Source organism: Vidua macroura, chromosome Z, assembly GCF_024509145.1.
Source record: "Vidua macroura isolate BioBank_ID:100142 chromosome Z, ASM2450914v1, whole genome shotgun sequence".
In the NCBI taxonomy this organism is placed as follows: Eukaryota; Metazoa; Chordata; class Aves; order Passeriformes; family Viduidae; genus Vidua; species Vidua macroura.
This window is the reverse complement of record NC_071611.1, coordinates 74,786,297-74,797,397: the sequence shown is the minus strand read 5'-3', so window position 1 is coordinate 74,797,397 and position 11,101 is coordinate 74,786,297. Positions and strand designations below refer to the sequence as shown.

Sequence of the window (11,101 nt, the reverse complement as noted above, 5' to 3'; positions counted from 1 at the left end):
TCTCATTCTGCAATTAGGTATTTTACTGATAAATTAGGAACCTAACTTAACTTTCCATTTATAACAGCTGCATAATACTTCCTTCTGGAATTTAAAATCTAGACGAAATATCCTTGTTTCACTAGTTTAATACAGCAAAAATAATTTGTGGACTGCTGAGGTAAAGCTATGCAAAGTAGAAAAAATGAGATTTTAAAACAAAACTTGTTCTAATAAACGTGTATTAGTTTTTTCCAACTACATGAGTATATTATACGCACACCTGAAGTTTTTGGATTCTGCCTTTCTCGGCTTCTCTAATAGATTTTCAGTATCAATACTGATTCTGTCTTATCTGCCTTACTATGACTGATTGGGGTTTTGGTGATGGTTATTTTAACAAAGCACGCATTTTTAATGAGAGTATTGTGGTAGTTGTCCCTGTATACTTGAATAGTAGACTGCGGTAGCACTAAAGAGATCATTGAGAGGAAACTTCATGGACTCATTGGAGGATTTAGTAATTCCTCTTGAATCTTTCAGCTTTTCAATAAAGACAGTGTAAAAGGAAGAAACTATGTTTCCTGAATGCAGAAATGCGGGTAGTGGGCTGTAGGCTGCACTCTAGGATGATTAATTTTGGTGTCATCTCAAGGTGTGTCAGACTTAAACCAAGTCTAATTAATCACCAGACTTTTTAATCCTATTCTGTTCTACTTGTTTTCTGCCCCTCATGGATGAATTACTGCGGAAGGGGCTAACGGCGGGCCTGTCAGCTAAAGGAGCGAGAAGCTGAGAAGCAAGAAGCTGATAAGGAGCTCTCTCCAAGGCTGTTACCAAGGAGACCGAGAGAAGAGAGGAATTGAAGAAAGATAAGGAGAGAACTTCGTAGCTGGACAACGTAGTTTTAGAAAGTTAGCTGAAGTCACTGTTACTTTTCACCAGTGGTGTTATGTTGATTTATTGTGACCAATAGTTGGGGCAGAAGAAGTATAAACAATTAGAAAGTATATAAAAGGTCAGCCACTGTCGATAATAAAGAGTTGCCATCTGAGACTGCGTGTGGTCTCTGCTTTGTGTCACGACCACCTCGAGAGCGACATGTGGTGATCAGCGAGTGGAACAGCCCAGTGTGAGTGCTCAGTCGAATCCATTTACAAGCAGTGCTTGAAATAATGTCAAATCAAACTCTGACCATGGATCTCTTAAACAGCAGCAACAGCAAACACGATCAGTAATTTACCAGATTCGATTGGCAGTAGACTACCTCCTCGCAGAGGAAGGAGGGATCTGTGGAAAATTTAATACTTCAGAATGCTGCCTAGAGATCGATGACCACAGTCATGTAATTAAAAACGTTACTCAAAATATTAGAAAACTAACCTGTGTTGGAACACTTGTTTGGAGAATCTGATTAGTGGGACAACTCGTTCACCTGGAATGATAAATTGTGGAAGAAATTGGTCTTCTTTGTGGTGTGTGCACTAGCAAGTGTAATATTTCTACCACGTGTAATTCCATGTCTAGTCCAGATAGTAACCAGCATTGTCCAAAGCAGCATCATGCTGCAAGGTAACGTGGAAGGGAAAAATGGTGAAAAAGTAACGGTAATAAAAGAACAGAGTGATCAGAATGCCAGAGATATGCTTGAACATCTCATTTTCCACAAGCAACTGAGAAAAGTCGAAGTGGAACTTTAAAAGGTTGATGCAGGCTAGAAGCCTGATCAAATAGTTAGAGGGGGGAATTGTTAACAATAGGTTAGAAAGGGTTGTAAAATAGTTGATAATTGTTAAGCAGGTGCTGTTAGTTTGGTTATGGTAAAAGGGGTTAAAAGGGTATTTATAAGAAACTCGGTACTCAGCATACTGTATTACACCTGTGAAAAACGCCAATCACTTGTGTTAAAATTTTAGAAGTTTAATAGTAAAGAATAGTAATAAAAACAGGACAATAAGAATTTGGAGAATCAAAGTTAGGACAACAAAAGACAATAAAAAGCAAAGAATAACAGACATCCGTATGCTCTTGGGCACTAAGCCACAAAAGCATACCTCGCTAACAAAGGATTAACCCTTCAAACCCAATATGCCTGTTGCATATTCAGCTATCTCATACATGATTCACAAATTCTTTCCAAACAAAGGGTATTTTCTAGTTATTGTCAACTTCCCCCCTCATCTTGTAAATCAGTGTTTTGGCTCCAAGAAGTCTGGAAGAAGTCTGGTTCTTCCTGATAAAGAGGCAATAATTCTTCTTTTGAAATTTTGGTGTCTTGTTGCTGTTATTTCTGTGCAAAGAATTTCTTGATGATCTTATCCATTCCTTGAGCTAGTTAAAAAAAGTGTCTTACATCGCATAGTTTCTATTTTAATATTATCTTAGAGCCTAAAACTATATTTACCACACTACTTAAAAGGATTAATACAGCACTACAAAAATTAATACAAAATTAATAAGTTAATTAACATAACTTTCCAACATAACATGTATAGTATTCATTTTGATATTTGTGAAAATACAATCACATAATATGCATTTTTCACACACCTAAGTAAAGTGCACCACCCCCCAAGTGAAACCAGCCAGCCTGGACAGAACTGTAATGGGCCAATGAAGCCCCTTAAACTTTCATGCAAATGAAGGATCCAAAAAGAAACAAATCCAAAAGGACAAAAAACAGGATAAAAAGGGGCATCTGACCCACTGAATTCGTGCCGCTCCACCTGGAACATTGAGGACATGGCTGTTCAAGAAGACCCAGTGCCAGCGCCGCGGCATCCTCAACGGGAACGCTCCTGCTCGGCCTGCGGGCCCCCTTGCTTTAGGCCTTTTTATTATAATAAATGCTGAAATCACTTTTAGTACCGGGAGTGGGGTCCCATTTTTAACTGTACTATATCAGAAGAATTTACTAAAGCCAATAATAGTGGAAGTCAATAACTACATCAATTATTCATAACAATCAGTTAACAAATGTTTTCTGAATATGGGACTGGGAAGGCAGTGGACTTGGATGGGCGTCCTGGTTGGGAATGGGAGGAAATTCAGGGAAGTGATGCAAAGCTTTTTTGTAAGTGACAGTCTGTTGAACCACTGAGAAGCTGGACACGGCTGTGTGAAACACGCATGTTAAAGACAAAAAAACCCGGGAACTGTCTCTTGCGATGGGTGAGGAGGTGGAGGGCCCTGGCCCCCGTCTCGGCCAGGCCGGGCCGGGCGGTCCTGCCGCGAGCCAGGCCCCTTTCCCCCTCCCCGGCCACCCGCCGGTCGCCTCATCGGCTCCGCCCTGGCCAGGCCAGTTTTGGATTGTTTTATGGGACTTTTTCTATGTTTGTCCCCATTTATGAAGGGATTAAACCAAAGCGTAAACATAAATGTTAAAAACAGGCAAAATGAGGCTAGGATCTTTTAAAAAGCTCCGGCCTGTTTATGAAAAATCAAAGCAACTGAAGACGAGAGCCCAGGGTAAGCCTGTGGCCTACGCAGCAAGTCAGAGATACAAGTGTCAGCCTGTAGGCAGCACAGGGTGCTTCCTTGGACACTGAGAGAGTGTCCTCTCTCAGTCAATTCCCAAGTCTTCTGCCCTGGCCATGGCAGTGACTAGCTAGCATAGAGTAGTCCTCCTGGGAGTAAAAGACAGATTCCCCCATGGACTTCTGGCTCTTTGACCCCTGGTTTCTCCATTCCCTGTTCCCTCATGGGTTGGATATATTGTTGCCCGTCTACTAATTGTAAAATATCAAAGATGATATTTTTACTAATTTCTTTACTTACATTCATACCAATACCTTACTTTGCCTGATCTCCTTTTCCCTTTTCTCCTAGTTTCACTCAGTTTTAGCCTTCCATATGTTTTCCCCGACCCCTTCCTTGTTTTCTTAAACTAATAAAACGGGGAAAGCGGAGTGGAGGAAGGGGGAACAGGGGAAAGTGGAATAGAGGCATGCACATAGAAAAGGGGAGAGAGAGGGATTCATGTAATTGTTACAATAAATAAGGTGCCTTATTTATTGTAACAATTTTTAGGCTACAGCCCAGTACCCGGACAAACATCAAGATGCTCTCCAGCATGATTGTGAGGCTGCCCTGGATCATTGTCGGCACCAGCACTGCCTGGATCATCCAACAGCCCAAGCAAAATATATGGGTCACTCTTGTGAAGTCTTTACAACAGGACAGTTTCTGCATGGCCATGGGCAGCGTGGAAGAGCCTTTATCCCCATGCCTGCTGGGAATCCCTTTGGCATCCAAAGATTATCCCTATACAGGTAAGAGGCCCAACCCTGTGGGCACCTGGGATGAGTGGACAAAGATTTTACCACATGCACCACAAGAAGCCCAAGAACTGGGGTCTTCCAAAGCAACATTGTGTGTTCAGTTTTACTATAAGCAATCTAATCAGCTATGGTCTAAAGCCACGCAGGCCCAATTAATTCCTAGAAGAGATGTGACACCAATTTGAAAAGAACATAATTCGGCCAACTGGTGCAATTACACCAGTCCCATATTGTCTACGTCCTCTCCATACCCCAGAGTGCTCCCCAGGGGAGTGTTTCTTATCTGTGGGGATGGAGTGTGGGCAGGGTTCCCCTCACGACTCCAAGGGCAGCAGTGCCCACCATCCACCTCCCCCATTTTTAGTGGTTCCCTTATGAAATCAGGTATTTATTGCCTTCGATGGGTTTGTATTTTTCCCAAAGCTGTTTGTATTTGTTTGGGAAGCAGGAGTGCCTGTATGTGATCCTGTTTACTCCATTGAGACAGCTTTGATTTTGCTTCCCAAAATGAAAAAGCAGGAGACTGTAGCAGGAACTAAGTATAGATAACTTTTAATATATTGCTGTTGGTCTTTGCTATACCCGTGCCAAAATTGTGTGAAAATGTCAGTGTGTTCTTTTCCCTTCATTTTCACTTCCTGCTTTCCTGACCTATACAGTATTTTTTCATCTTGTATACCACTTTTATGCTCCCTGAATATGTTCTTTCCACTCTAGTCTGAGAATCTTATCTTGATCTCTGACTGTACTGATACGGTGCTTTACATACTTTGTCCTCATGGCATTTGAGAAACAGCTTTCTATTAGCTTAATCAAAGTTTCTAAGTCACTTGTATGTTCTAAAATTAGGAAGAATTGAATTTCTACTGCATGCTGTTGTAGCTGAAATTTATTTATAACCTGAATCCATTTATTCTGCCACTGATTAAAATCACTGTAAAGCAATGAGGCATGGCTTGTGGAGTTTGACTGATGGAGCTGTAGGCCTGTTTTGGCCAGCTATTTAATCGTATATAATCCATGCAAAACCAATTTTTAAACAAATTCAGAGTGTGTTGTGCTGCCCAGCCAACTGGACCGTTTTCTGTGTGCTGTGCAGTTGTGTGGGGGCACAGTTTGAATGCACCTCACAGTATTAACAAGGGAGAATGAATTGCATCCACTAAGAGCACGGAAATTTTTATCTGTGCCAGGTCACGGCTGTGGCCCTGACAGCACTGGGATTTATTCACATACTTTATAGACATACTGTGTCTAATTAGATAAATTTTGTGAAATCTCTTTTCTTACTCTGCTGTAAGATTATGCAATTTTATGGCTGCAATCATTAGAAATGAACTGAGGAATTTTGTAAAGCTGTGAGAATGAACTTTGAGGGCTTGTTTTCAGCTGCATGCAGCACCGCTACTGCACATATGATGCATCTCTTTTGATTTTAACATTGCCCAGCTACAGCAATTAATTTTTCTTTGTGTTCCAGAGGGAGCTGTCCATCCTCCTAAACTTATACCAGAGCATGGCAAACGCCCATGTGCCTGCCAAACATTCAGACGTCGCCCTGGAAGAGTTACCTTGGACAGGGCTTTGTGCACTCTTGCGTGAGAATGTTGAAGCCCTGATCTTGAACTTCCACAAGGCTAACGAGAGGCTGAGTGTCCCCAGGCATCAGCTGCCTCTGCTGAGCTCAGGGACATTTGTGCACACTGCAGTCTCGTTACAAAGGAGAAGAAGGAGTGGTATTCATCCCCCCAAGAGGATTTGGACATTAACAAATGAACACCATTAATTATGGCTGGTCCACTGCTCAGTTTGATGCTGTTGCTGTGAGCATTTAGATGGGACTGGAGTGTGCATCAAGTCTCTCAGCTCCACTTTCTGTGCAGGACATTCTGAAAGGACTGTCTGATACCCGCCACAGGCACCTAATTCAAGGATAATAAATTCATTTTACTGATGAAGAAACTCACAGAATGTAGTCATTTCCAGTCATAAAGCAAGTCTTTATTTTACCATAATCCATAGGCAAAATACACTTTCTCCAGGAATACCATCTTTAAATGATGTGTTTATGACTCAGATGCACTATTTGAAAGATTGCCAGTCTGGGGTTTTCTGTTTAATTGCAACTTTCGGATTATGGCATTTTTATTCAGAAACACAATAGAAATACCTATTCTAAAACATGTCAGTATTTGTGTGAAGGAGGAGCTGTACTTTTCTGAGTGATATTAATGCAAGTGAGCTTACGTGGCCTTTCTTCCCAGAAAACCTTGTATTTTTAGGAAAAAAAATACCAACCCTTTCTAAATAGATCAGCTGGGTCCTGAGACTAAGCTAAGAGTGGCTAAGCCACTCTTCAGGGTTCCACTTTGTTTTCTGGTTTATTTCTCTTTTGAAGTAAAAGAGGAAAGGGAGAAGGAAAGACATGGGAAGGGAAGGAGATGGATATTGTTGGCAGTGTTTGTGGGGATTGTGTCTTACTGTTCTTGCTTTTTGATTAAGCCTTGTTACTGAGACTGATTGTGAGGTCTCTAGGGATCTTCTCATGTACTTAGCAGCTTTTCTGGGATTTTAGACTGTGTTGCACCAAACGTTTTTCCTACAGCTCAGCGTGATCTATCTGGAAGTGTCTTGCCGATATTTTCTAGTAACAAAGTGCAGGTGTGTGCATTTGGAGATCATTGTTGGCTTGGTTCATTCCTCCATTTAATTTGCATGGGAGGTGCAGTGTTAAACCACAAGAGTGAATCCCTTCATGCTTGTTGAAAACACATCGTAAACTTAGGAGCTACTTGTAAGGAAAACATTCTAGAATTCCCTGAAACATGCTAGAATTCCCTGAAATTGTTTAAAAACTTAATCTGGAATGTCTTGGGTTTTCAACAAAAAAAAAAAACAAAACAAGGGTTTTACTTAGTTTTAATGATAATTTTGAAGAAATTACAGTTTAGATTTTATGCTGGAATAGTCTGTGCTTGACTCAAAGTGAAAAGGTAAATAATAATTTCTTCTTAAATTCTTGTCACACAGATATTTCACCTAGAATATATTTGCAAGCACAAGACTGACACTATGAACAACCTTCAGCAGAAGCAGGGGGAGGCTTTTGAGAAAATGTCTGAACAGTTAAAAGCACAGGAACATTGCAGGCAGAAAGAAAAGCAATATCTTGAAGAGCAGTACTCAAATATCCTTGTAGAAGTTCATGCAAGAGCACAGGTATGGTGCTGGGAACTTCTAATTTTTTTTCTTGTACCATTTAATGGATTCTTTCAGTAGTTTAACACCCTTAGCAGTTTAAGGTCATTTGGGAATGTTAGTATATTTTTAAAGTAAAAAAAAAACCCAAACAGCAAACCAAGCCATCACTGTGCTGATATTAACATCATTTAAAATAAGGCCTGAGGGTGTATAGGACTTTTATTGTGAGTCCAGCTCCAAGCTGCCTTTGGAGGAAGTAATCCTGAAGTGGTCCTGGTCATCTCTTCTGCTTCCTCGATTGTTTCGCTGCAAGTTTCCTTCCTTTTCATTTGAAAAGCCCTTAGAGTTGGGATTTAGATGGCAGGGGCCCATGTGATCTGTAGAAGGAATAATAGAAGTACAAACAGTCATAGAAACAACAGCAGTATGAAACCAGCCCTACAGCCAATTTCTCTGAAATATTTTGTCTCCAAAGACTGGTGACAAGTCTGGAGTCTAAAGGGAATCCAGGAAGCCAACTGTTCTGATCAGTGTGGCCAGACTAGCACACACACCTTCTCTGAGTCATTGGCTAGGTCACAGCCATCTGCTGCTCCCAAAACAATCCCTGCTTTTGTCTTTACTGTAGAGGGAAGCTCAGGCAAAGCCCACCCACTGCCAGCTGCCCTCAAAGGCAAAAGGAATGCCCCAAATGCTCCCTGCCTGCATCCAAGGGCCACAGTGGCTTCTGTAGGGAGTCCAAAATGTCTCTCCCAACACCAAAGGAGGAGGAACGTGTGTTACAGCCCGTGCTGAGGCACACACACTATAATACACTGCTCGACTGGACAAGGAATGCACAGGACGTACTCAGCAGCTTCAGGCACCTCCTCAGCAGCCTGACAGCCAGCCCTCTCCCACAGCTCCAGCCTGGCTCTGCAGGGGCTTCCCGTGGCACCTCCCTCCTTCTGAGGGGAAGCTCTGGGCTTCCCTTTCTCTTTGGGCCTGCAGCGCCATTCCTGCCTTCCTCAAACCTGCGCTCTGGTAGCCTCTCACCAGACCGCTCCCTGAAGACACAAAAATCTCTCCAGCACTGTTTGCCAAGGGCCAGCTAAGAGACAATGCCACCCAGACAGACAGTGTCCAGAGAAACAGTGCCCAGAAGGAGCCCAGAGGAGTCCAAAACAACACACAAACTCTCTTTTCACACTCTGTGCCTCTTGACTCTCTCTGGTTCTTATCTTTTCTCGCCCAGGCTGCATGATGGCAATTTACTGCTTCATCTCAAGCAGCCTGTTCTCCTGCTCCTTCTGTACCTCTGCCAGGAAATTTTCCCCTTGTGCCAGCAGCTGTTGTGCCTCCAGACGCTGCCCTTCTGACTCCTGGTGAGAGACACTTCCACATGAAGTGCCAGCCAAGCTCCCCAAATAATCAGTGGAAGCTTCATGCCTCACACCACCCCCCACCTGAAAAGTGCACGTCAGTAGTGACTTTGTGCCCTCCAGCAATGCTGTCCCAAGCAGCAATTCAAAAGCAGGATCAGCAGGTGCGAGGAAAAGGAGATGCCACCTTCCTTTCCTGCTCTGATGGCTGCCTGTTTCCTGGCTCCTCTCCCATCAGGATTTCTACCTGTTCTCACAGGTTCAGTTCTCCAAGTGCTCAAGTGGTCCTTGTCATCTCCTTTGCTTCCTGCATGACTTGGCTGCAGGGATGACAGCGATCAGGCTGTCAGAAGAGGCTTAAGAGAGGCTCCGCTGACTGGAGAAATGGATGCTGCCCAAAGGGGAAAAGGAACAAACCAAATTAAAAGAGACAAAGGAAAAGGAACCATTCTTTTCCAAACTGACTTCCTAACAGGGTCAAGCTGGATTCCTCTAGCCCCCAGAAATACACAAACATAGGCGGCCTGAGGTCACCATCAGCACATGAGCCTTCATGTCCAGGATGCTGCTAGCACAGGCAAACATGGCCCAGAACTGCACTAGTCCGTTCCTCAAGGTGTCATCACTTGCTGGCATTTTTGTCCTGACAGCACTGTGGGATTGCTGCTTGCTGTCCAAAGGTTTTGTTCCTCTCAAGAACTCAACACACTTATTCCAGCTCCTCTTTTCTACAGACATGGGCTATTTGAGTGCCCAAAGGAGATGTGGGGCATTGGGCAGTCCTCAAGAGACTCCCAAGGGCTCTGAAATTATTGACCGCACGTGTTGTTCTCAGGAGCGCTGGACACGCAGGTTTTCAGCAGCAAGCCAGGAGCAAGGACACAAGCAGCAGGGCACAGATGGGCTGAGCTCTGGCTTGCAGGAAGAGCAGTGTCTGCCTTGGCATGCCCCCCGCTCCTGTGCTGGCTGGCATCTTCCTTCTCAGCAGGAACAGCCAAGGAAATGGCCTGGTCACCAGCTCCTTGTCTGCCACAAAACCTGGCAGCAAAGCCGCAGCAATTCTCATCTACTTGAGCGGGCCAGGCAGCACATGGGGCTGGCACAACTCCTGCTCAGCTGTCCCCGTCTGGCTGGCAGAAACCTCTAAGGCTGGGGCAGGAGGGACAAGCTGAGTGCCCTCGGATGCTCACAGTGAGCTCCCCCACAGCCCCTGCCTTCCCACGGACCAATCTAGAACCGCTTGGTTCTAGACTGCTTTTGTTGTGTTCTTCAAGCCCCCATCCCTGGCATTGCAATACTTCAGTTCCTTTGCTACCAGGTAAACATGAATACACCACCTGAGAACAAAAGAGGGTCACAGAAATGACCAGAAGCTGGGAGCTCTCCTCTGAGGAACGGCTGGGAGAGTTGTGCTTGTTTAGCCTGGAGAAGAGCAAGCCCCAAGGAGACCTTTCAATATTTGTAGGGCCTTCTAAGAAGAATGGGGATAAATCTTTTCGTAGGGCCAATTGTAAGAGGACAAGTGTAAATGGTTTTAAGCTACAAGACACTCGATTGGCTCTAAGGAAGAAAGCTTTTATGAGGAGAGTGCTGAAACACTGGCACAGGCTGCCCAGAGAGCTGGGAGGAGCCCCAAGCCCAGCAACATTCAAGGTCAGCTTGAATGGGACCCTGAGCAACCTGATCCACTTGAAGATGTCTTTGCCAGTGACTGGGGTTTTGGACTAGATGACCTTCACCGGTCCCTTCTAATCTCAACCAGTCTTGGATCCTACTTGGTTTTCATTGGAAAAGCACCCAGAGTGGATATTGCTATGTGGGGGGGCCCATCGGAAGCCCTGGAGTTTGGCCGAGGAACAAACCCTGACAGGGAACAGCTCTTTGGGCTGCAGCCGCTTTGCCTTGTACCTGCAGAAGTTCCTTGGCAGAGCCTCGCCTGTCCACATCCATCTGCAGGCAGCAGCCCAGAAATTCACACAAGCCAGAGGGCAGCCTGAGCTTGTGCAGGTCTGGTACCCCTTGCTTGCCTATCAGGTACTTAGCCTGAAGCCAAAGGAAACATGAGACTCTACGTGATTCTTCCATATCCTTCAGTGCTCACCTAGACCCCATCTTTTAAGCTCCAGCCTGCAGTGGCAATTTCTTGCCTAGCAGATGCTTAGAGATGAGCCTTCCCTCCCAAAGGAAAAAAGGCTCCAGTGCAGCCCCAGCTCTTCCAAGCTGCAACAGGTCTTGCCTTGACAGCTGATGCGAGCCCCAAGGATGGTTTTACAAGTGGGC

General features: G+C 44.3%; 1 long non-coding RNA gene across 1 annotated transcript; it reads right to left on the bottom strand.

Annotated features, from left to right (window-relative positions):
* Positions 1-7,661: 7,661 nt before the first annotated feature.
* Positions 7,662-9,251, bottom strand: LOC128821685 (uncharacterized). Its single transcript, XR_008441212.1, has 2 exons — positions 9,069-9,251; positions 7,662-7,837 (listed from the first exon to the last, which is right to left on the bottom strand). It is a non-coding gene; the product is annotated as an uncharacterized LOC128821685 (long non-coding RNA).
* Positions 9,252-11,101: the final 1,850 nt, after the last annotated feature.